The sequence below is a fragment of the Argiope bruennichi genome, chromosome X1 (genome assembly GCF_947563725.1).
Source record: "Argiope bruennichi chromosome X1, qqArgBrue1.1, whole genome shotgun sequence".
Classification (NCBI taxonomy): Eukaryota; Metazoa; Arthropoda; class Arachnida; order Araneae; family Araneidae; genus Argiope; species Argiope bruennichi.
This window is the reverse complement of record NC_079162.1, coordinates 108,069,657-108,093,938: the sequence shown is the minus strand read 5'-3', so window position 1 is coordinate 108,093,938 and position 24,282 is coordinate 108,069,657. Positions and strand designations below refer to the sequence as shown.

Genomic DNA, 24,282 nt, shown 5'->3' with positions numbered 1-24,282 from the left:
TATCTTATCCAGAGCTATAAAATTACAGTTTTTGTACTTTACACGTGAAATACCTCAGGACGTGACGAGCAACTTAAATTTATTAAGAGGATTAAAAAGGGTGACACTAGTTGGGATTAATTTAAAGTTCTTTTGTGATATACTGTTTTATGACTATGTGAAGGGAAAAAAAAAAGATTCGCAGTTTTAACTAATATATTTCCTCATATGCAATACATGCGGAACGCATCTGAAATTCTGATGCAGGATGGCCTTAAAATAAAGCAAGGTATTTGGAGCTTGTAAAGAATATGCTTGGCCAAATGATTATGGAATAACAATTTATGTAAAAATGTCTTTAAAAAGAGACAGTTTATTTTGCTTACATTCAGAATTGTGACTCATATATACTAACGGTCTAACTTCTCATGTCAAATGAAGCACCTTCTTGTACTGGATTATATGCTCAGTAAGTTCTATGTCAATATTTTTTAGACGGACGGATAATTAATCATACATTTTTTTGCAGATGGCTACCACGTTTCCTGAAGTTCGCTCGTCTTGGATAACGTGCTCTTTTAATTCCCCGACATTTTGTTGACGGATGGATAATTAGCCATGCATTTCCTTGCAAGTGAGTACCGCGTTTCTTGGAGGTCACTCCTAGTCATTTTTAGTTGGGGAGCCATCTGAAAAGTATAGTTATAAAAGGAATGTTGATAATCTAACTAGTTCAAAGGATCTCATAAAGTTGCAAGTCCAACAAACCAACAATTCATTGAAGCAAATAAATTAAATAAAGCAAAAATAAATTTGTAATGAGGATTGTGATTTCTGAAATTCCTTTGCCTGATTGACTCGCTCAAATGCGTAACCAGCACCGTATTGCATTTAGAGAAGGGGCAAAAATTGAAACTTTTTTTAACGCCCCATTTGGTTATACTTGGCTGAAATCCTCCCGGGAAACACCTCAGATATGGGGATGAAGGGTGAGCCTGTTTGGCACTCCCTGGTGGATACAGATATGGGGATGAAGGGTGAGCCTGTTTGGCACTCCCTGGTGGATACAGATATGGGGATGAAGGGTGAGCCTGTTTGGCACTCCCTGGTGGATACAGATATGGGGATGAAGGGTGAGCCTGTTTGGCACTCCCTGGTGGATACAGATATGGGGATGAAGGGTGAGCCTGTTTGGCACTCCCTGGTGGATACAGATATGGGGATGAAGGGTGAGCCTGTTTGGCACTCCCTGGTGGATACAGAAATGGTGAGGGTCTGTTACTCTCTATCGATGACAGGCCATACCTCCAACGAAAAGGACTGTACCGTAGCCAGTGATTCTCCTTAGGATTCACCAATAGTCGTGGAGTTTCGATCATTTAAATTATCCGTGTGCCTTCGGGCAGATCGGAGTAACTGCTTTGAGTTATACTTGATCGAACAGGGTTTTTTTTTTACAATGAAACTCCAAAAGTTCTCAATCTATTTTATGGTCACCTTATATACAAGCTACCTATATATTGCAGAGAGTGTACCGTTCTTGATTATACGTAAACTATAAAAATTAAATATAATTATAGAAATGGAGTATTAAAAATATTTGGACTTGATGCCAAAATAAGCTCTGATAAAGGTTATGGTTGTCACTTTACATTCTTTATCCAACCACCTTTTAATCCCTTATTTATTTAACGATTAAAAATCCCACTTAGTGCTCTCTTCAATTCTTATTATTTCTGTATTTATGATGTCATAGATTAAGAATCGAATTTATTATAATTTTGATAATCTATATCAGTAGATCGGGTTTTACTGTCAATAAAACTGTTACATTCGTAAAATTGCATCTTCAGAAAATTTTAAATGTGTTTCTATAAGTTATGGATACAAACTGCAGAAAATGACTCTCCCCTTTGACATAATATAAATATATGTCATATATAAACCAACTATACTTTTGCTTTCATTCTCAGTATCGAAAGAAAGATATTGTAAACTTTTTATGAATAAAAAATAGTGTAATCCAATGTATGGCTACAGAATTAAATATTCTTGTCATAATTGAATACGATGTGACAAACTTGACGCAGGTATCTATTTGGCATTAATTGACTGACAGTTGAGATGGCCTTGGAATCAATCAATAAAATGCACGCTTAAAAAATTCTTCAATGCAAAGTGAACGAAACAAACAATTTGGAACCATTTTGATCGAAAGGCTTGTAGTGAAAAGTAGCGCATTTAGGGTGAGAGATTTATTCTGATACCGTTGTCTAGGAAGGACGGAAAAAATTAATGTCTCTTAAGATAGATTCCATTTACAAAATAATACAATATTTATTTAATCCTTTCAAAAACCGATATTTTTAGGGGCTGCATTAGGCAAAACGAAAAAACAAATTTGGTAACCGGATAAATATTTTACTCTAAATTAAAATATTCGTTTTATTTCTAAAAATAGGAAGTAAAATAATTAATTAAAATGAAATCTGAACGAGAAATTATATATTTTATCTTCAAATTTCCTTAATAAATTTCAAAAGAAAGGGATTTTCCGTTTTATTCCATCAACAATAATTGTTTTTGTTTTGTTTTGTTTTTTCTTTAGGCAGCATGAACATCTGACTTCAATAAGAGTTTAAAGAATTGTCAAACTATAAATGATTTATTAGAATAAAAACATATTTAGTAGAATTCTGATGCTAGAATAAAAATTTAAAACATTTCTTTAAAACGCTAAGTAAATAACCTCTAGAGAGACTCATCACACACAGGAGTCATTTGTAAAGTTCAGTAGTTGAAAACAGCGAGCACCAGATTAAAAGTGAACTTATTCAGTCTTCCTGCATTTATTCAGACTGTTAATGGAATTTTAACAGAAACATGACATACCGGGTCAATAACTTTAACTATTCGTACGACGTGTTACTTTGGAAAGAATGGAATTCAAGTTAATTTACTGCAAATTACCTGTTCTCTAACCCAAACCTATCCGATATATCCCTTTGACATTTAGGTCAGAAAAAGAAATCGACTCGTTCGACATTTTTCTATTAGCAGAGTTGCTTTATAGATGTTCGTGTGACCTCTAGAATGTATTATCAGAAAGGAGATCAAGGACTTGACATTTTTGGCTTGAGCATGCATTTTTTAAATTCCTTTTACCTTATTATCTCACATTTTACAACAGTTATGTCTATTTTAAAAGGAATGAGTTTAGATTATTATTGAAAATGAAACACTGAAAGCAGAACTACAGACTAATTTATGCTGAGGTTTTTCTAATTTTTCAGCTACACATTTTCTTCCGAAAATAAAGCCTCTTTAACACACGCAATCAATTTACATAAACAAAGATAAAAATAAAATACTTAATCGTATTCCATATTAATTTTTGTATTCACGTGTTACTCTTATTTCTGCTGCTATTATGACATTTTGCAAGAGAAAGAAAACAACCTGGACCGAGTTCAAAGAAATATGAAAGAGCGATAAGATAAACATATGGGAATCATGCCATCATTTCTAAGAAATTATGTCTAAGTAAGATTCTAAGAATGGTAAATATAAAATACATATAATGAAAAGGAAATGGGCAATCAGACCCTTTTAAGAACATTTTATTTAACATATAAGCAGCATTTTTTATTATTTAAAATGCACTATACATAAAAGTATTCGGTTATTACTTATTCATTTTTCATATACTAAATGTTAAGCCAAGGAAAAAAAAAAGTTCTGATTTCCTGTAAAATAATTGGAAAAAGAAAACGCTTTTTGATAATCTTGCTTTCACTTAGAGAAAGTTCAATCGATATTAACTTCTCGAAATGCGCTTTTTTAAACCTCTTCGTCGTCTGTAACGCGTCTAGCGCGTTCAAGTGAAACTTCTGTAGGGCGGCCGTAACGTACTTCACGCGTTCTTTTACATTTTAAAACTTTTAAACGTTTAAAACGTTTTGTAAATGTTTACTTGTTTGAATTTTTATTTTTGTTTGTTCTAATGCGGCGAAAAACAGAAATTTTCTCGGACAGGAGAGGACGGCCAAAGTGTTAATAATGTATGCAATTAAACTTCTTGTATCTGAGGCTGCTATCACTATTTTTGAATGATTCTCTAATAATAGAATGTAAAGAATAGCACGCTTAAAGGTAATCTTTATTTTCTACTTTCCATTAATTTAGAATTGAACAATTTCGTTCTGAAACAAGTTTTATTAAATAAACGATGGTAAAAAGATATGAAGCAATGAGAATTAGGCATTTGGAACAAGCAGATCTATTGAACAATTATTTTGTTTTACATTCCAATGCGCTAGGAAGAAATTTATTTCAAAATATTAGATTCAATTTATATCGTTTCTTTGAACTTTCTACAGGATACATAAATCTTGGTATTAATTTAAGTGACACTTTTCTTTCTAGCTTCAACTCCCACGACTGGTGACCAATTCAAAAATGTTTACTGCCATCGTTCTTTTCTCCAAGCCGCTTTATTGAGTCATAACTCACTAAGTGTAATATCCCTATGGGTGATTTCATTGGTTGCATGCTTCAAGCGGAAGGTTTTGATGCTCCACAGAAAGGTTAGGATGACAACATTAATCAAAATCGGCGGTCATAACAAGGCAATAAGAGGTTACATCTCTAGATAAAATATTTTATGTACATATATTAATATCTGTTCCAAGTGAATAATAGGATCTTTTACTTAAATTCAGAATTACCAATGATTAATTGACCTGGTGCAAATAATTATATAAAAAAGTTTAACATCAGAACAATTTTCATAGTATTTTTATTTGTTAAATTATTTATTGGTCGTAAAATATCAAATTGATGTAAGATTTCTGGAATAATATATACTGAGAAACTAAACATATTCGATGTTTAATAATATGTTAATATATATATAGCTTCGCAATATATATATTAACAGATATGTATATGCTTTGTTAACGATATTCTTTGGAATTCAAACGACAGTATTATTTAATAAAATGTGATTGTTTGACTTCGTAGTTATCTGTTAGAATAAAGTGAATAGATGTGTTTAGAAATGAAAGTAACTTGAATGTAATAATACTTTTTTCATTTATTCCTCTTCTTGTCCATTGATTCAGTGTAATGTTGATCAGTAATAATAATATAAACTTTTCCATGAATTTTGTACTTTTAATTATTTTTTTGATAAAAATCATTTGAGCGGAAATATCCATCATTTTTCATTCTTAATGTAATGCTCTATGTAAAATGAAAATAGAAATTCTCAATTTGATTGCAAAATACTCAAAAATGTTAATATTGAAATTGAAAGCTTAGAATGTTTGAAAAATGATTATTGAAATAATTTTGAATTACATTGACCTGAAATACAAAAACTGCATCAAGGCTTTCCATAGTTTTACAACAGTTCTTTAAAAATATACTTTCCAATTAACATATACTTAGTATATGTTAATTGGAAATAAGAGAAATATTCAAATAAGGAATGATTTTAGAATCGAATAAAAAAGTTGGATTCAAAATGTGGTAGAGTTGCTTTTGAAAAGAATGCAGCGTCGAAGAAGGTTGTTCAAATTTACTTTTTTAAAGTAACACGTACAACTTAACAAACTTTGCTGGAGGAAGCATTTGTTGAAATCAAGGTAATACAATATAAATACACAATTTTCTCACCAAAAATTACTCTGTTTGACGGATCCAAGGACAAATTACTCATAATTCTCCAAAAATTACTCGTTCTTAAAATTTTTCACTTGACACGATAGAATGCCGTAAATCACAACAGCAATAATATATAGATATCAGTCAGCTGGAAACTGACTTCATAGAATCATTCAACATTAAACCGAAATTGCTGGAAAAATACAACATTTCTATAATACAGATAACATCTAATAGTTGAACAACTGGAGAAGTTCGGTTTATGATTCATAAAGAATCCCACTTTTTGTACAGAATGGGATTCACTGGGCGTGTCCAACAACTGTTAAACACTTTTTGTCGTTATAAAAACAGCACAAATGGTGTCTCGTGACAACCGAATTACTTTCACCCACGAAAAACAATAAAAATGAGTTTTAGTTCTGAGTGTCGTGTAAAAAAGATGCAAACACGTCTGTAAAAAAGTGTTACGTTTATTGCTTGAGCCTAGAAACGGCTATTCATAGAATGCGAGTCACTTCAGGTTGTTAAAGCGTAAAAGAACAAATTAGTTTATTCTGTTTTACCTCAATTTAGAATATGAGAAATGAATTTTAAGAATGATTAATTTTTGTAATTCTTTTTGTCTAGTAATTTTAGAGTAATTATTTACTGGTGTATCCTTTTCGGCATAAAATTTCCGAGTTAAATGTTTGAAACATTTTAAAAACAATCCTAGATAAAAAAAAAATCTAATTCATTTTAGCCAAACTATTAGAAATATTTGATAAATCAGATAATCAGACAAAGAAAATAAAAAAGAAGACAAAGGAAATAAATTATTTTGTATTGGCAGTTCGATATTGTTTCATGCAATTTCAATTTAGTAGTATTGATCATTATATGGATGTAAAGGTGTTATATATATATATATATATATATATATATATATATATATATATATATATATATATATATATATATATATATATATATATATATATATATATATATATATATATATATATATATATATGAAATTGAAAAATATTGTTAAATAGAGTATTGCTGAATCAGAATGATTTCTATTTTTTATTTAGAGACTCTGAGAATGATCAATTATTCAAGATAATTAGTTATTTGATAAAAAGCTGATAAGCCAACACATTTTGTGGCTAGTGTTTGTTGTTTAAAGTGTTAATCTATCATTTTTTCAACATGAGCCAAGTTTTTAGTATCGCATTCATAATTGCCATTGCCCGATGAGGCTTAAACGGAAAATGCCCAGATGACCACGTGATACTTAGCATACTAAACAACATATTAAATGAAGATATATAGATATAGATCTATTTTTATGTCTAGTCATCAGAACTTACATATAAATTGATAATTTTCATCCAATTGACCAATCACTGGAAAAAAATGTATATAATGATCAGCAAATCATTGAAATTCCATTAGCTCAAAATAACTAAATAATCTTTATCCATTTAATGAAAACAGTTTACCTGACAAATAACTGTGATTAAAAAAATATCCTAAGTATTTTGCTTCATCTTTGTTCTATAAAATCTCTAATGATAATTGCATTCATGAATATTGCATCAACACTTTTTCTACTAAATGTATCATAATTTGTTATTTGTTAAATCAATGGATCAATTAAGTTATTAAAAAAATGTATTTCGCGAATTTTCGTTGTGGGATAAGTTTATCGATGAAATTACTTTCGAAAATTATTGAATGATAATGATAGATGACCTCATAAACATCATCAGAATTCTATGTAAAAAGATGACGTCTCATTAGCTTCGACCATGCCCCTGAACGACTATTCAACATGTCATATAATCATCAATTATCAAGAATCCTGTAGATGTCGCCATAGAAATCTTAGCGTAATCAATTTCACATTAGTTGCATAACATGCCAGTGCTAGCATCCGTTATCAAGTAGATCTTTGACACATTGTCATAGTCGGAACTTGATTAAGTGAACATGTTAATGAACGCGTTTTTAATAGCAACAACACAGAATATGACGCATTTGATTTGTTCATATTAACTACAAGGTAAGCGTTTTGTGATAAATAATTTTTGCTACTTTTCATCTGAAATTGAGACAACAAGACATTTTGAATCTGAAAAAAAAAAAAAAAAAAAAAAAAAAAAAACGTTAATTGTGACGGCAATCAGGACAGCACATTTATTTATCTGCATATATCCGCAAAGTGACATCCTTTGGGGGAAAAAAAGGAGGAAAGAGTCGCTAGACAGATGCGGTCAATAAAGGGTGGTCCCACTTTTCTAAATTAATGCAGGAAAAATAAAAATTGCTCATATTTTATTCTTATCATCATGAACACTAATATCTCGTTGATTAGGAATTCATCAGAAAAAAACTGAACAAATCAAATACAAGATAATATATGAGGCGACAAGGTTGAAATATTAATTCTCGCAATTTGATTGGTAATACATATTTTTTGTATTAAGTAGGCCAAGAAGATAGAAAATTCATATCTCAGCTTTACTTGTTAAGCATTCATGTACACTAATTTATGAGGAAAAAAATGATTCATGCTTTCTGAAATGATCAAATTCTGAATATGCTTATAAATTTTTTGTTAAAAATATGCAATTTCCATATGAGGCAATATTTATAAAATCCAAGGGAAAATGAACTGAATTTCGATAAAATAATCACGCTTTACGATTAAAACAGATATTTTCTTTCATCTTCTTTTTCTTTACTTTATTTAATTGCCAATTTTATATTGTCCCTCATTTCTATGGTAAGCGATACGCATAAACATGTACAGCAAAAAAAAAATGAAAGTTTTTTTTTCTCAATTTATCGCGTATTAAAGGCATCAGAAGTCACTTTAAATGTTTCGCAACAAAGAAAAACAATTTGTGTCACACCATTCTTGCTGCATTTGTATATAAAAAGCTATATCCTCCTACTTTAATGCATTCTTTCTTCTTCTAAAAAGGAATGCTGTAATAGTAAAGGTAGCTTTAATCTTGAAAAGGCTTCTTGAGGTTAGCAAAACAATAAGATGATTCATAAATATAGGCGTGATAAAATAAACGATAGAATAGTCAGTAGCTAGGAACAACTTCAAGTAACCTATTAGTGTGCTTACAAACATATATATTTAGAATGTGCTTTTAGGAAGCAGTTACGATTCTAGAATTTTAGATTCATCAGAATTTTTGAGTAAAAAGTTATAGCATTCTATATATAATAAAAACATCCATTAAATCATACATAGGCATGCATTTCAAATGCGACATAAAACTGAAAATTAAAAATATATGTTTTTACCAAATCATAATTACGCAGTTATATATATTGCTATCATTTTTAGTGATATATAATATATTTACAAATAATTTTTATATACAACTATATTAATTTCTTTACGCACTGTACTGCTTACATGAAACTATTACATAAACATATGCATGCATAATAATACAAAAATCTATCTATTTATTAACATCTGTTGCTTTTGAATTAATTATTAATCAGTCACCTTTTGCTACAAATAAAAACAAGTACAATTGTCTATTCCTTGCTATATTTCAAAACGAATTTTAAATGTTCTCTTTTTATTTTTATTGGTCAACAGAACTATATAATTCGCTAGTGAAGTATTAGTCACCTTTTGCTACAGTTAAAAACAGGTACAATTCTCAGGTGCTATAAACAGGTGCTATATTTCAAAACAGGTGCTTTATTTCAAAAAGAATTTCCAATGTTCTCTTTCTCTATTTATATTGGTCTACTGAACTATATTATTCGCTCATGAAGCAGTTAACCCAGTGAGCAGGTGTATGTGAGAGACACGCTAAAAAAAGAATTTCGCTTTATATATGTTTACCACAGGGGGCCACTTGCAGTTCTTTTTGACGAACTTCTTATCAACGCAGGAACACGAGGCTTAATAAAACTCTGCAAGTTTGCTTTTTGTATTTTAGAGATGATCGCGACCATTATGTAAATTTCTGCCTTATTTTCTTTTCTTTTCTTTTTTGTTTTAAATTTTTTTTCCGTAAAATAATGCAGTTGCAATCAACAGCTACATTATTCATTCCAAAAAAAAAAAAAAAAGACACTTAAAAAGCAGTATCTCCGAAAGTTTGCAAACGCTCTTATGAAAGAATAGAGAGAACAGCGCATTGCTTTTTTACAAAGTGAATTAAAGCTAAACGTAAGTTAAAAAAAAGAAAAGTAAAACTACATTTAAAAAAAAAGTGAATGAAGTGAATCCTATTAGAAAACCCAAGTGCATCAGTTTTACCCAATTATAATCTAATTTTAATTGCTGGTCTCTCAAAAAATTATATTTTATAATAGCGCATTTAAGAAGTGCGCGCGAACTCTCATGTTAATATCGAAGACATACCGCTGAATGATAAAGAATAATGCATCATTAATCAGTAATCATTTGTACGGTATAAAATCAGTTTCATTATATACCTTAAATATGTGTTGTTTTCATAAAATATCAACTTTTTTCGGAGTAATCGGTTTTTAATAATAAATAGATGTCATCACTTGTTTTCTTATTACACTTTCATGTTCCTAGATGACAACATGAACTGAATATAAATGAATGATGAACAAAATGTATCGTCATGAGCATATATTATTCAATTAATTATCAATTAATAAATTGATATGTAATTAATTCCTTATAATCAATTATTTTAATAAATTATTAATTTATCTTTTAACAACAAATAATTATTTAGGCTTGAGAGCATTAGACATGACATATCACCCGTGCGCAATTAACTATGTATGCAGAATGTGTATGATGTTTCGATCCAAATACAGAACTATATTTTGAATATATTCCTCATTTTCTTTTTCTCGAAATTTTCTTATAAGTAAGTTTTTAACAGTTAATGGCTTTTTTCTCATTTAAATATGTTTTTCAATAAAGCCTAGCAAAAGAATATAGAAAAAGGAAAAGTTCATAAATAAGTATAGAAAACAATGGCTAAATGGATTGCTTCCCATGGCGAGCGAAGCGAAATAAGAATAAAGGGCAAAAAGAGAAAAAAACATTTTTATAAGCTTAAATCATTTAATCAGAAAACTCGTATGCGTATAAATCTTCAAAGTAAATCAATTATTGCGCCAGTGTGGATATTTAGATAAAATTTATTTTTATATGAGCAAAATTTATACGAGCACAGAAACAAAAATCTAAATGAAAAATAAGATTAAAACAATATAGCTCCTTTTGTACAATCATGGAAACTATCAATTTGCTGAATTAAATGAAAGCAAATAGTGAATTGGAATGAGAATAAAGAATAAATAGAGAAAAAATATATATATAAGGTTAAACCATTTGATCAGAAAACTCGTATGCGTATAAATCCATCGAATTAAGTTGATTATTGCGCATGTGTAGATATTTAGAAAAAATTTATTTTTACGCGAGCAAACTTTATACGAATAACGAAACAAATATCTAAATGAAAAATAAGATTACAAAATTATAGCTATAATAAGATTAAAATATTATATTTCTGATGACTGTCAATTTGCGGAGTTAAATAAAAGCAAATAATGAAGTGGAATAAGAATAGAGAGTAAACAGAGAAAAAAAAATTACAAGTTTAAATTATTTGATCAGAAAACTCATATCATGCGTATAAATCCTTCAAAGTAAATCAATTATTGCATCGGTGTAGATATTTAAATACAATTTACTTTTATACGAGCAAAATTTATACGAACATAGAAACAAAACTTTTAATGAAAAATAAGATTTAAAAAATTATGGCTCCTTTTAAAGAATTATGGAAATGGTTCATTTGTTGAGTGAAATAACGGACAAATAGCAAGCGAAAATTTAATTTAATAACAAGGAAATTGACTTTTTGAAATCAAAGTTTTTTTAAAAGTTTATTCAACGTGATTTTCTCATGATTGCCGTGGTACTCTTTTTGCAATCCCAAGAAAAATGTATATATATATTGGCGTTTATTCTGCGAAGACATTAGAAAAAAAAAATTACTTTTCGATAGGGCAATATCGGATGCAGCCGTCAAGCAGGCTAATGCGTTTCATTTCAAGTATCATCTCGTCGGAACTCACATAAATAAAAGTGAAAACTAGAGTTGTTTCCACTGCTTGCATATTGATGATAAGTCTTTTGTATTTAAACTTCTCTTTACTTATAGAACTTCTCTCTAATATACCAAAAAAAAAAAGATGGAAAAAAATTATTGAGAGGCATTAATAAAAATAAACTTTTCTAAAGAAAACTTAAGGAATGATTCAACTCATCGTGATTTTAAATAGCTCACTTTTCCTTTTTTGTCCCCTCTCTGTATTTAAAAAGTATCTAGCGTCCATCAAGGTGAATGCCCTCGAATTGCCCTTCTTTGATAGTATATTGATCGCAAACAAATACTGAGAGGTAGAAGAAAAAAAAGAAAAGAGGGGGAAAGAATGAGAGGTGAAAAAAAAGAAAGAAAGAAAAGGCCAATGCGGTGTCGTTCGATACAAATATCACAGAGATCATACATCTGTCCCTAGATTTTCTGAGATACGTATACGAATCGAAAGAGAAGCGGAAATAGCTTAGGATGGAAATCCCTGCACTACAAAAAAAATCTTTTCTAAGCACTTGTATTTTGAATGTATCTATTTGGAGGCAAAATGACGAATATAAGTGCTCACATTTAAAACTGTTTTTAAATAACGAAAAGTCAGATTTAAAATATAAAGAATGATATTTGTAATAGAAAAAAAATCAGGAGTGCTATCCTCTAGATTTTCTGGTGCATTTTCACATTCAAAAAACTCCTTTTTAGCATGTAGCCAAAATCAATAGCGTCTCTTTCAGCTGATGTGTTTGGTGCAAATTTTGTCACATATTAACGATTCAAATGTAAGGACATATGTCAAATTGCGTTCCTCTGGCTCGGTGTGTTGTGTTTTTTAAATACCATATTCGCATACACACAATCCGATAGGCACAAAGTCATTTCTTTGAGCGATTCGGCTCAAAATTTGATACAAGTCTATAATTTTGATGCAAGAACCACAAATCAGATTTGCTTCATCAAGCTTTCTTGGGCAATTGCATGTTACTGTGTTCACATACCAAGGAATAAACAAACCGACTAAAGATGGATTTTGTTCAAAATTTCATATGGATGTACAATTCTTATGTAAAGACCACATATTAAATTTCATCAATCTAGTTTATTACGGTTTTTAGTTATCGTGTTCGCAACAACCCAGGCAGAGTGGTACAATGACAAAAATTGTATTTTCGAGATAATACATGTCTAAAACGAGTAAATTCATTAAAATCTCTAAGATGAATTTTTCGACGATTACAATAATTATTTTTCTCGTATAAGAAAATAACAAAAAAATCAATATAATATATATGTATTTCAAAGCAATGTCAATTAAATAATTAAGACATATCTTGGATGCAGTAATAAACTATTAAGGTGTCAAAAAAAGTTTAAAATATAAAAAAAAATTCTACTATCTGTTTTCTTCTAACTGATTATGCGACATACGTTGTAATACATTCACTATTTCCTGTTTACTGCCATTAAAAATGAAAACATTTTGGTTATTTAAATAAAGCAGACTTTCTGTTTAGGATTTGAATTAGATCCTAAACAGATAATATTCAACAAACAATCTAAGAGATAACGGTCTTTTCGTCGTTGCTTCTTTTGTTCTAAAACGTTTCTAGCTGAAATTTTCATAATAAAAACCATTCGGCAATGAATTATGGAACAGTTTAAATGATGCAAGAAGCTAAAATTATATCAGATCTAATCCAATAATGCGTATCTCTGAGTAAAAACGACATTATTTAACTGGAACAGCTGAAAGATGTCGGTAGGACGATTCTTTGGTTTAGAAATAGGTTTTTGATTTGATTTTTTTATATAAATATTTATGATAGATCTATTTATTCTTTATAGTTGATATTCCGTTTGTGTCAGCTCAATTGGACTTGCGTGTGTAAAGAATTGTCGTGGTATAATTCAAGTTGGTTTTTTTCTTTTATAGATCTATTCAGGGATCTGGCATCACAGACTCGGAACGAAGTTTTATCTATTATCTCCGCAAACTATCGAAAGAGCACAAAATCACTATTCAAATATATATGCCAATCACGTTCGTTCAAACTTTGTTAAAAGTCAATTTCAGTTGAAGTATGAAAGATTAGACTCATTTCTAAATTCATCAGGGAAATAAAACTAATTCTAACAGAAAAAAAATGTGAAAGAAAATAACTACTTTATGTTGCTTTAAGTAATAAAGTTAGTTATCAAAAATGTTAAAAATCATCTTTATTAAAAAGATATCGAGAATATTACGCTTCAGACATATCGCAAAATATTCTTTAACTATGATACAACTAAAAAATTGATTCACACAATGATTTGCAAAGATCATTAATTTAAAACAATACACATAGAGAGATTTGTTAGATAATGTTGAAAACCTACAAGTTGAAAAAAAACATTTTCAGTGTTAAACAACAATGATAAAATCGCTTAAGTTCTTTTTGACATGATGCCAACACGTCAAAATATTAACCTCTAAAAAATACTTCCCAACAAATCCCATTAAGTCAAATAGATTAATGTGTCAGCATAAAATAAATATTTTTGTTTAAAGCGAGCTAAACATTTTTTTTAACTTTGTTTTATTTACTACTTTAATGCTCCTTCAAATGCTGTTGATTTTATTTTTTTATAATTGTGCGAACCAGTAAAAATGATAGAAAATACCTTGGAATCCCCATTATTCCTTTTAAAAAATTCGGTGCCTCAAATGTTGCAGAAAAACCAGGAAAAGACATTATTGGTAAGTGAAAGAGAAATAATGGGTCTGAGAATGTCATGATATTAGCGAGGTATAGCAGCGCTTTTAACTGTTAAAGCTATCATTTCAATTATTTTAAAATGTTCCAAGAAAATAGATGTTTCTTGCTTCGTTCGGTTAGTTTTCTTTTCTTATCAGCAAACCTGACCGACTTTAAGATAATAATTTCAAACAAGTGAAGAATTCGAAATCATCTTGCTATTTTAAAAACAAAGTTTAATCCGTGACCAAAACTAGATTTTTCTGTAAAGGCGAAAAGGGTTAATGCTAACTTTTTGTCAAATGATAGATACGAAAGAAATGCTTTCAATTTTATCCTTTGAATGAAATAGAAAGAAATGAACTTGTGTTTTTTAACTGAAAATTTATAGAATTTCCAAGGAAACAAAAGTATTGCCTTTAGAATAAATGAATATTGTAAAAATGGTATGTAATGTTTTAGAATATAAATTACCATTTTTTTCGTGCAATTTAATTTTGAAATTATGATTTGGGTTGATCTATATGATGATAATTATTGAATGTAGTTGGCTTTTACGTTAAAATTTAAACACTGAATGGAAAAATATCAATTTAATAACCAAAAAGTAATCAAAATTAATGGCGCTAAAGTAAGTGAACTTAAAAAATGCAAGTAAGTTTTAATATTAGGAGAAAACGGAGGAAAATTTGCGTCATTTTCAAATTAAATTTTTCAGTACGAAAAGTTGACGTTTATTTTAATTTTTTTAAAAAAAATCGCGTTACATTTTGGGGAAAAAAAAACTAATATTTAAAAAATTTTCTTCGTTATTTATTAAATATTTTTAACATAATGAGCTATATAGTTCTGCAGTTAAATCCTACTTAAATATTTAAAAAATTGCACTTTCTTTCAGTCGGAGGGTTTATAAAATTTTTTTAAAGATATTTGGTATTTTTATGATTTAAAAACATTTGCACGCACAGTTTCATGGTTATATTATAATTTACATGCTGCCAAAATAAAATTGTTCTATAAAGTAAAAGTTTCACAACAGAAAACTTTTTTCAATAACACAATTTATCGGATTATTGTCCAAAAGTATTTTAAAAGCACGCTTGGTTTCACCTCATTAAGGATACGAGATATATATGGGGGAAAACACTTTTCTGATGCATAATTATTAACAGAGATAAAATTATTGACATTTTTGCTTTCAAGCGTATATAAGTTAGATCGAATAGATTAGATATTACAAATTCTAAGTTAGCACATTGACTGCTGACGACGCGCCTGTGCAATACAGATAAAATATAATTGTACCAAACCATCTATCTTATTAGATGATTCTCTACAATAGTTAAGAGATAGCAAGGAAGGGGGCATCTAAGTATATAGATGGCCCGAATATCAGATGTAAGCCGTGGCAGCGAACGTTTTAAAATAAGAAAAATTCTAAGATCCCAATTCATCTGAAATATAAAAAGCAGTGCGCATTTGTAAAAGTATTTCAGTTTATTTTATAGCGCATTTAGCTAATAAACTAAACAAGAAAAAGAACATGTCTTTTCAGATACAAAACGCAATATTTTCAAAACATTAATTTTATATGATACATAAGGTAATAAAAAGATACTACAATAAAGTTAAAAATAACTGTCATGAGTAAAAATATTTACGATGGCATCACATGTAACATGATAAAATTCCATTTGTTTTCATTCATTCATGAAAACCACGAAGTTTTGTTTATACACATCACTTGATTCATTTGAATTTAAAGCGAATTTATTTAATGTTTTCCGTTAATATTATCTGATTCTTTTACTAAAAAGCATTTGTTTATTAGATGTTTTTCTCACCAACATTTAAAAAAAAATAATCAAAAAGTTTAAATTTATTGTTCTAAAATAACAAGACTAATTTTTAGGGCATGCACTGACTTTGAACTGCAGGCGTATACTTTTCAATTGAAAAGCTTGTAAATTATGGCAAATTCAAATATAAAATCTATGAATTATAATGCATTTTGTCAGATAAAGAAGGCAGTTAAGTAGTTTTTTAAGTGCTCGGTTCATCTCATTAACAATCGCTCCTTCATTTTTTACGCTTAGATGATCTCGAGTTACTTAATGATATCATCTCTTCGATTAGTTATGCATTATCTGTCCAGTGGCATACGCATAGAGTACTCAGTTCCGAATGAAACAGCAGGGTCTATTGTTGTAGCTAATCCAGTCCCCTGCCGTCAGAAATAACGAGTGACAACAGAGGAGTTACCGCAGAAAATAACCGTGTTCGAAAGTCACGTAACGTATTTGAAAGTTCGGGCGCTATGACTAACTACGAACGCCATCCAAAAATCTGTCTCAAGGTCAGGGAAGGTCACACTTCACCTGCGACAAAAGAGATAAGAGGTGAGAGGAGAGAGAGAAAGTGGACGATTCAATTCTAACGGAAGCTTCAACCCTTCACTACAGAGGGATTGTTTGGAAGGATACGAAAATAAAGTAAGGAAACAGACGTCAATCCGTCTGGAAAGGATGACTTTTAAAAAGTGGCCAGACTTTTGGCACTGCATTCAATTTTGTTTTGTTCTTTTAACTCAGTGAAAGTGTTTTGAAAAATCGTTGCACCTGAAAAAAAAATGACAGGAAAAAGGACAATGGCAATTAAAAGGGGGATTTTACTTATGTAATTCGTTTATTTAATATTATTTTGGGAAGAAATTTACTGTTTTAAAATGCATTTTAATACAAAAAAAAAACATACATGTAATAAGCCTGAACGGAACAAATAAAAGCAACAAAAATGACATTGAATAAATTCGAACTCTATTTTATTGATGAATAATACAGTTCAGAAATATTTCGGTTTGAATAGTTAGAAAACCTGCGATACAGATTCTTTCTGATTAATACCGATCTAATAATTCTGAATTGATACAGATATCTTTTCTGTCTATTAATCGGTCAAATCATCAGTTATTATATTACTTTAATCATTTTAAAAAGTAATTATAGATAAAAAAAATCATTATTCATGTAATGATTTGTTTTGATTGAATAATGAAATGTTTTCTAATTTTGGGTGAACTCTGAATGATTGATTGCGCGTTTATAATAAAAATCAAAATCAGCCATGATAATGGTTACGCAGTATGGCGAAATCGAATAATAAACAAAATTCATCAATAACAATAATAAAATGGTATACTGCTAATACCAATATATCCATCTGCATCAGCGGGTAGTACATGTTTCAATTCGTATTAATTGGCTTAATAAAGGTAAGTAATTAAGTGGTGTGGTATATTTACTTTCCTCTTTTCCTTACATCGTCACTGTTATACCAAATGTCGAAAGTTAAATTTGTTAGACTACTTTATTGATTCAAAACTCTCGTATCGATTAGTTAGATATGTTCTCAAATTCTTGTATATAAGTGATTGTTGAAGATTTTCATGTTGTAAGTAGTTTCAGCTGTTACAACAAAATTTTCTGTCTTTTACAGTATGTGGTTTTTGATTTACGGCATTTTCATACAGCAAAATTAATATTTAACTTTATGAACTGAAATAAATAAGCTAATATATCGATTCCGTGAAAGCCCTTAATACTGGAACCGAGGTAATGTTATTTGCCAGTCAAACAGTACTACATCCATTTAGTAGTACAAATAAGGGCTTATTGAAAAATAATGATAATTATTTTTTTTAAATATGAGATATAAAGCCTTAATAGTTACGGAAATTGTTTTGTTTGTGTTGAATTTAAATCTAAAACCTCAATATACTAATTCTAGTCCGGTAATTAAATTAAGAACTGCCATCGTAACCTTGTAGCAGCGTTTCCGCTTCGGGAATGGAAGGTCGTAGATTCTAGACCCGATTCCGGCGAAAACCTGATGAGTATACGAGGTTAGGGAATGTTAAATGCATCGTCAAACGTCCTTCGAAAATTGCGATGAAAATGTTTGAATAAAGAGGTGCCATCTCAGGTTTCGTTCTTGGTATCTGATGATGATGCCGTGTCCTTGTTACAACGGAAAGGGGGTGCAATAGCTTTTGAGGGTAAAGATCTCTGAGCACCCGAGCTTGAGGGCAGAAGTCTAGCTCATATGAAGATGACACACACACACTCGCTTGCGCAACCCCTTTTTACAGGGGGGCTCTTTCACACACTTCACAGATAGAACACAGGTGGAAGAACAACCATGTCCGAACCATGACTCGAACCTGGGATGCCCAGATCACGGGGTTGGTATCTGATCAAGGTTCAAAATTATTATTTCCACCAAATAGCCTGGTGAAATTTCAAAACTAAGATAAAATTAAACTAAATTTAACACGTATATTAAAAGGGAAGAAAAGCTATTAGCTTATAAATTTAAGAATGATTTATAATAATATATTGCTTATATTATTAAGGATATAATGATTTGTTTACAGTTTATGAGAAATAACAGTTTATTTATTAACCTTTTGTGAAAAAAAGAAAAATATATATCCGTAATTTTTTTTCGTTATTACTTATCCGTTATTTTATTGCGACATACAAGCATGACTGCTCATAAACACTACCGCTGGTGATTTTACGAATACGCGGGATCGGCAACTGCCTAGGCTCACTGGCTGAAGGTGGCCGCATGTAAACCGCATAAAAGAATGTTCATAAATTAGTTGTCAAATAAATAAATTTGCAAAAAATACAATTTTATAAAATAGCAGGATTACATTGCTTGTCCTCATTTAATTAATAAAATCGTTATTAATAAATTAAATTATTATAAATATATTAAATTATTATAAATATATTAAATTATAACATACTGAAAATTTATTATTCATTTTCCTGTTTATGTTATATTCCACTTCACAAGTTCTGTAAAATAATAAATTTTATTGCTGTATTTGCTTAACTAGCAAATTGTTGTATTATTTAATTATAATCTATCATAGTTAAATGTTTTATTTGCAAGTAAGGAAATCATTAAGAAATAATCATGATTAAAATTTCAAGGATTTTATTATTTTAGTGATTTTTTTCCATATTGTACACTTTGGAATAATCAATAAATAAGACATGTATTTTTTTCACAATGTTACTTAAATTAAAATAAATCATTAAAATATTGAATAAGTTAAATATGTGTTGAAATGGAAAGCTATATTGCCTATTTATTAAAGGAAGGGCCTCATAACGAGCACTGCCAAGGCTAAAAAAAGCTTACATCCAGAAGTGAATATAAAATTGTAAAATTTAATCGTGATGAAACATAAACAAAATCTATATGGCAAAGAATCTGTATTGTAAACAATCTATATGTTAAATTATAAACGATTTATTTAAAATGATTTTAGTAGAATAAAAGCTATAAACATTAACGACAAAATAAAAGACAATATTTGAAGCAATATAAAATGTATTAGCAGATATAGCGATTGATATATATACATATATACTTTTTTATCAATGGTCTAAAAGTTAATTTCTAAACTATAAGAGATGAACATATAGTTCAAATTGGAAAAACGCTTTAAGTGATTGATAGAATTATATTATATGTTGTTAAATTTATTTTTTAAAAAAGCTACGAGCATTTTATACGTCCCCTCGGTTATGTAGTTCATATTCAGGAAAAAATTGCTGAAACTCAAGAACATTCGATTAAAAAAAAAATCATGACTAACGTTGATCGATTTATAACTGTCTAACTTAAATGGAAATCGCATACAAATTTATTTTAAAGAACGATTTGAAAAAGTAACACAACAATGCATAAATATAATTAGCAAACGATCCCTTAAGATCTCTCTCTCGATCACAAATTTAACTGCAAAATTCGTCTAAAACACTGAGTTTTAATGTTTCATAAATCGGTTAGTTTTAGTTGCAGAAAAATTTATCATTTTTTCTGTTGTTGTTGTTGCTGTCTAAAGTGAAACAGTGTGAAGAATATTTTACTAAATATGATTGATAAGACCGGGAGAATGCATAAGAATTTAGATTCCGTAATTCTTCGAGAGGGATATTTATTGCTACAAACAACATAAAATATTATTCTTGCCTTGATTTAAAGTTATTTTTCCAACTAGAATTATACATTTGTTTCTAAATGTTTAGAAATTAGCTATTGGACCACTATAAGAGCAGACACAGAATATACCAGGTGTCCCATAAATTTGTAAATACTTTAAAAATTCATAAAAATTGAAGGAATGAGTATATTTTAATGCGGTTTGCGAAACTTATTCTCATGAAGGGGGATTTTTTTTCAAACAAAAAAAAGAAATAGTTCAAAAATTTGTCGATAGATGGCGCTAAACACAAGCAAAACATACAATTCTACGGGAAAAATACTTTTATTTGAATGCAAGCAATTGTTTACATGCGTATCACACCAGTACTACAGTACTTGTTCTATGTGTCGGCCATCACCACAAATAACAGTTTGGAAGCGGGAGACAACACTGGTAACTGCATCATACAGCATATCTGGATGAATGCATGAGATTTCGTGGCGAATGGCTTCCTTTAGCTGCACTAACGAAGTTGGCCTATGACGGTACACCCGAGACTTAAGGTAACCCCATAGCCAAAAATCAAGGGGTGTTAAATCTGGTGAGCGTATGGGCCATTCATGTGTAAAGTGACGGCTGATTATCCGTTCTTCAGTAAAAGTTCTTCTCAAAAATGCCTTCAGTTCGGTAACGATGTGAGGAGGTGCCCCGTCTTGCATGAATGTCACTGTGTCAAGGACATCGTGTTCGAATAAGGACGGTATCACTTCCTTCTGTAACATTTCCAAGTAACTTGTTCCATTAACTGAACACGTCTTCCATCCTGCTTTTTTACAGGGCTTTTCAAAGAAAAAAGGGCCTACAATAATGGATGCAGTGAAACCACACCAAACAGTAACCCGTAGTGAATGCAGGGGCTTCTCAGTGTAAGCATGTGGATTCTCATGTGCCCATATTCTACAGTTATGGGTATTAACTGCTCCATGCAAAGCAAAATGAGCCTCATCTGTCCACAATATTTTCAGCAGCCATCGCGGATCATCTTCAATTTTCGCCAAAGCCCAATTTGAGAATTCCAATCTCTTAGCTGTATCATTTGTAAGAGCTGATGTAGCGATTGCAATTTGTATGGGTACAATTGCAATACACCATGAAGGATACGGTACACCGAAGTCTTTGGTATACCAGTTATTCGTGCCACTTCTCGTGCGCTACTGACTGCACTTGTAGACTGTTCCCTTAGCGTGTCCATTTGCGAAGAGACATCGGGGGTACGGACTGTTGTTAAACGAGGTGCACAACTGCGTGGCCGATGACACAAACTTCCAGTTTCTTCGAAACGGCGTACTAGGGAAACAAGTCCAACAGGAGTGATCGGACCTGAACCTTTCTTCAATCTTTTCTGGATCCTAAACTTTCGTAAGGCTTCAGCCGCCGATTCGTTGCTGACATAAAACAACTTTACCAATAGTGCTTTATCCACCAGTGCCAACATCTTAATACAAACCTTATGTAAACCTTTAGAAATGATGTGTCAATCGCTCACTCTGCCTTTCATAAGACTTTAATTTGCATATTTCCACTGATTTGCTTGTGTGCAGCGCCCTCTATTGAAAAATTTTTGATTTTTTTTTCTGTATCAAAAAAAAATTCCCTTTCATCAGAATAATAGTTTCGCAAACCGCATTCAAATATACCCAGTCCTTCAATTTTTATTAATTTTTAAAGTATTTACAAATTTATGGGACACTCGGTATAATACTAAATATACAAGCATTGTACTGTAATGGAAAATATATACCAGAAATTTTCTTTTTTTTAAGAGCAAATTTTTCTGTCTTTTTTTCTGCTAATTTAAAGAAAGGCTTTTTAGAACCTCCTTTCATTGCATTCATCTCCAACATATTCATAAGACATCGTGCATCATTCATACGGAATTATTTTACTGTCAAGAGATAAGCGCTTCTAAAAAAGCATGGATTACTTCAACGAGGAAAGCATTTGCATCTTTCAAAATGATGAATTGTGAGTAATTACGGATGAATTTAACTTGCTGAAATCAGACTTTCAAGCTCGTAAACCACGACCATCACGAATCTTTGCCAGTAATTACTTTTGTTACATTAGAGTAATCTCACGCATGCAAGTGTAATTTTGGAATTTGGAAATGAGATTATTTATCTATATCATGTTTTAGAAATAAGTAACTGAAAATATCTCCAACTGACAACCTTTAAACGTTTTTCTTTTTCCTTTCTTTTTGTTTAAGTCAGTGATTCTCAGCTTCGGAGATGAGTAAACTGCAGAGGAAATTGGAGGAAATAAGTCATGAATAAGTAAGAGGAAATAAACTCCTAGAGAGGAAATAAAGCCTTCGAGAGGAAATAAAGTCATGAATTAAAAAAAAGAAAAAGAAATCGAAAATATTAATTACAGGAGACAAATGCGTTCTATTCATACAAAAGTAAATCACTATTGCAAAAACTCTGCATATGAATTTAAGTATCAAACAGTGTTTTGATTTTAGTTATCTAAAACTTGCTGACTTTGGCGATCAACTGGTTCACTGGGAATATTAGTTATATTTAATTTCAACTAAATTGCTTTGACGTAATTTCATGTCCATGATTCTGTCAAATTGTCAGACAATGAAATAAGGTTATTTTAATAGTCTTGCATATATTTTGTTTATTTTACACATAACCTTTCCTTATGAAGACCAACCCCATGTGTTATTAAACCACCAGTACTATTAATACCGCAATTGATCGATTCATTTCTCTTCTAACGTTCTGGTATTTGAAATTCGCTTTTTCTAACATTGTAAATTACACAGATATTAAACAGAATCCTTCTTCTTTAGCTTTCAGCGATGGCAGAAAATCAAGCGGTTAAATATTTAATGAAACAATGAAAACACTTTAAATTTCAGGTCCACATTGTTGTCCTATTTCAGGTCCTATTTTTAGAAATCAAGTGAAAAAAGTAAGCATTCTTTTTCTAGATATTTTATCTTTAATTTCCCACAAAAATAGAGAATATTATATAAAATAAACGAAGACAAGGAATTCCAGGTTACTATGCTCTACAATTTTTTTATTTTGCTTGCAAAAATATTAGTTTAGAAATTTTAATTCAAATTTTTTTAGAAATATGTCCGGATCGTATGATCCATTCCGTTTACATGGTAGCTGGAAGCTAAAGAGGGAGAATTAACGCTTACAAGAAAAGGTAGTGCCAATGGTCACTGTGAAGAGAATCGTACATGTTGGATTTATATTTAAACAAAAAGGATTGAAAATACTGGGTATGAATACATTAAAAATAAAAAAATTAAATAACTGAATTTATTGTTGAAAGTTTCATAATTATGTATGCCTGTGGTTCCCAAACCTTTTCGATTCATGAAGTTCTTGCACACGCCATATTTTTCCGAAGCACCCTCCAACAAGTACTTTTTGCAAAATAGTCAGTAACTTTTTAATCGGTTAAATAAAATAATTTTAATGTCACTTATTAATATAATAATTAGTGGGATGAATGAACCACCTGATGAAGGAAAAATGTTTCGTTTAAATTGAAATTTTTACGATTGGATAATGAAAAAATATTCTTCCCTACTTAATTGCTTACAGTGCAGAAGAATCACAATGGGATAGAAACTATTCTCAGGCTCCTGCGAATTGAAGACTAACTTTCAAACTCAGACGAGTGCATTGGATGACAGGGGGAAGAGTACGAAATTGAGAGCAAGTGGCGAAGTAATAAAAGGGTT

At 30.2% G+C, this 24,282-nt stretch overlaps 1 protein-coding gene across 2 annotated transcripts in view; it reads right to left on the bottom strand.

The window, feature by feature from the left end:
* The window catches only part of LOC129958759 (monocarboxylate transporter 12-B-like), a 153,880-nt gene that overhangs the window by 62,035 nt on the left and 67,563 nt on the right, over positions 1 to 24,282 (bottom strand). The window lies entirely within an intron of this gene.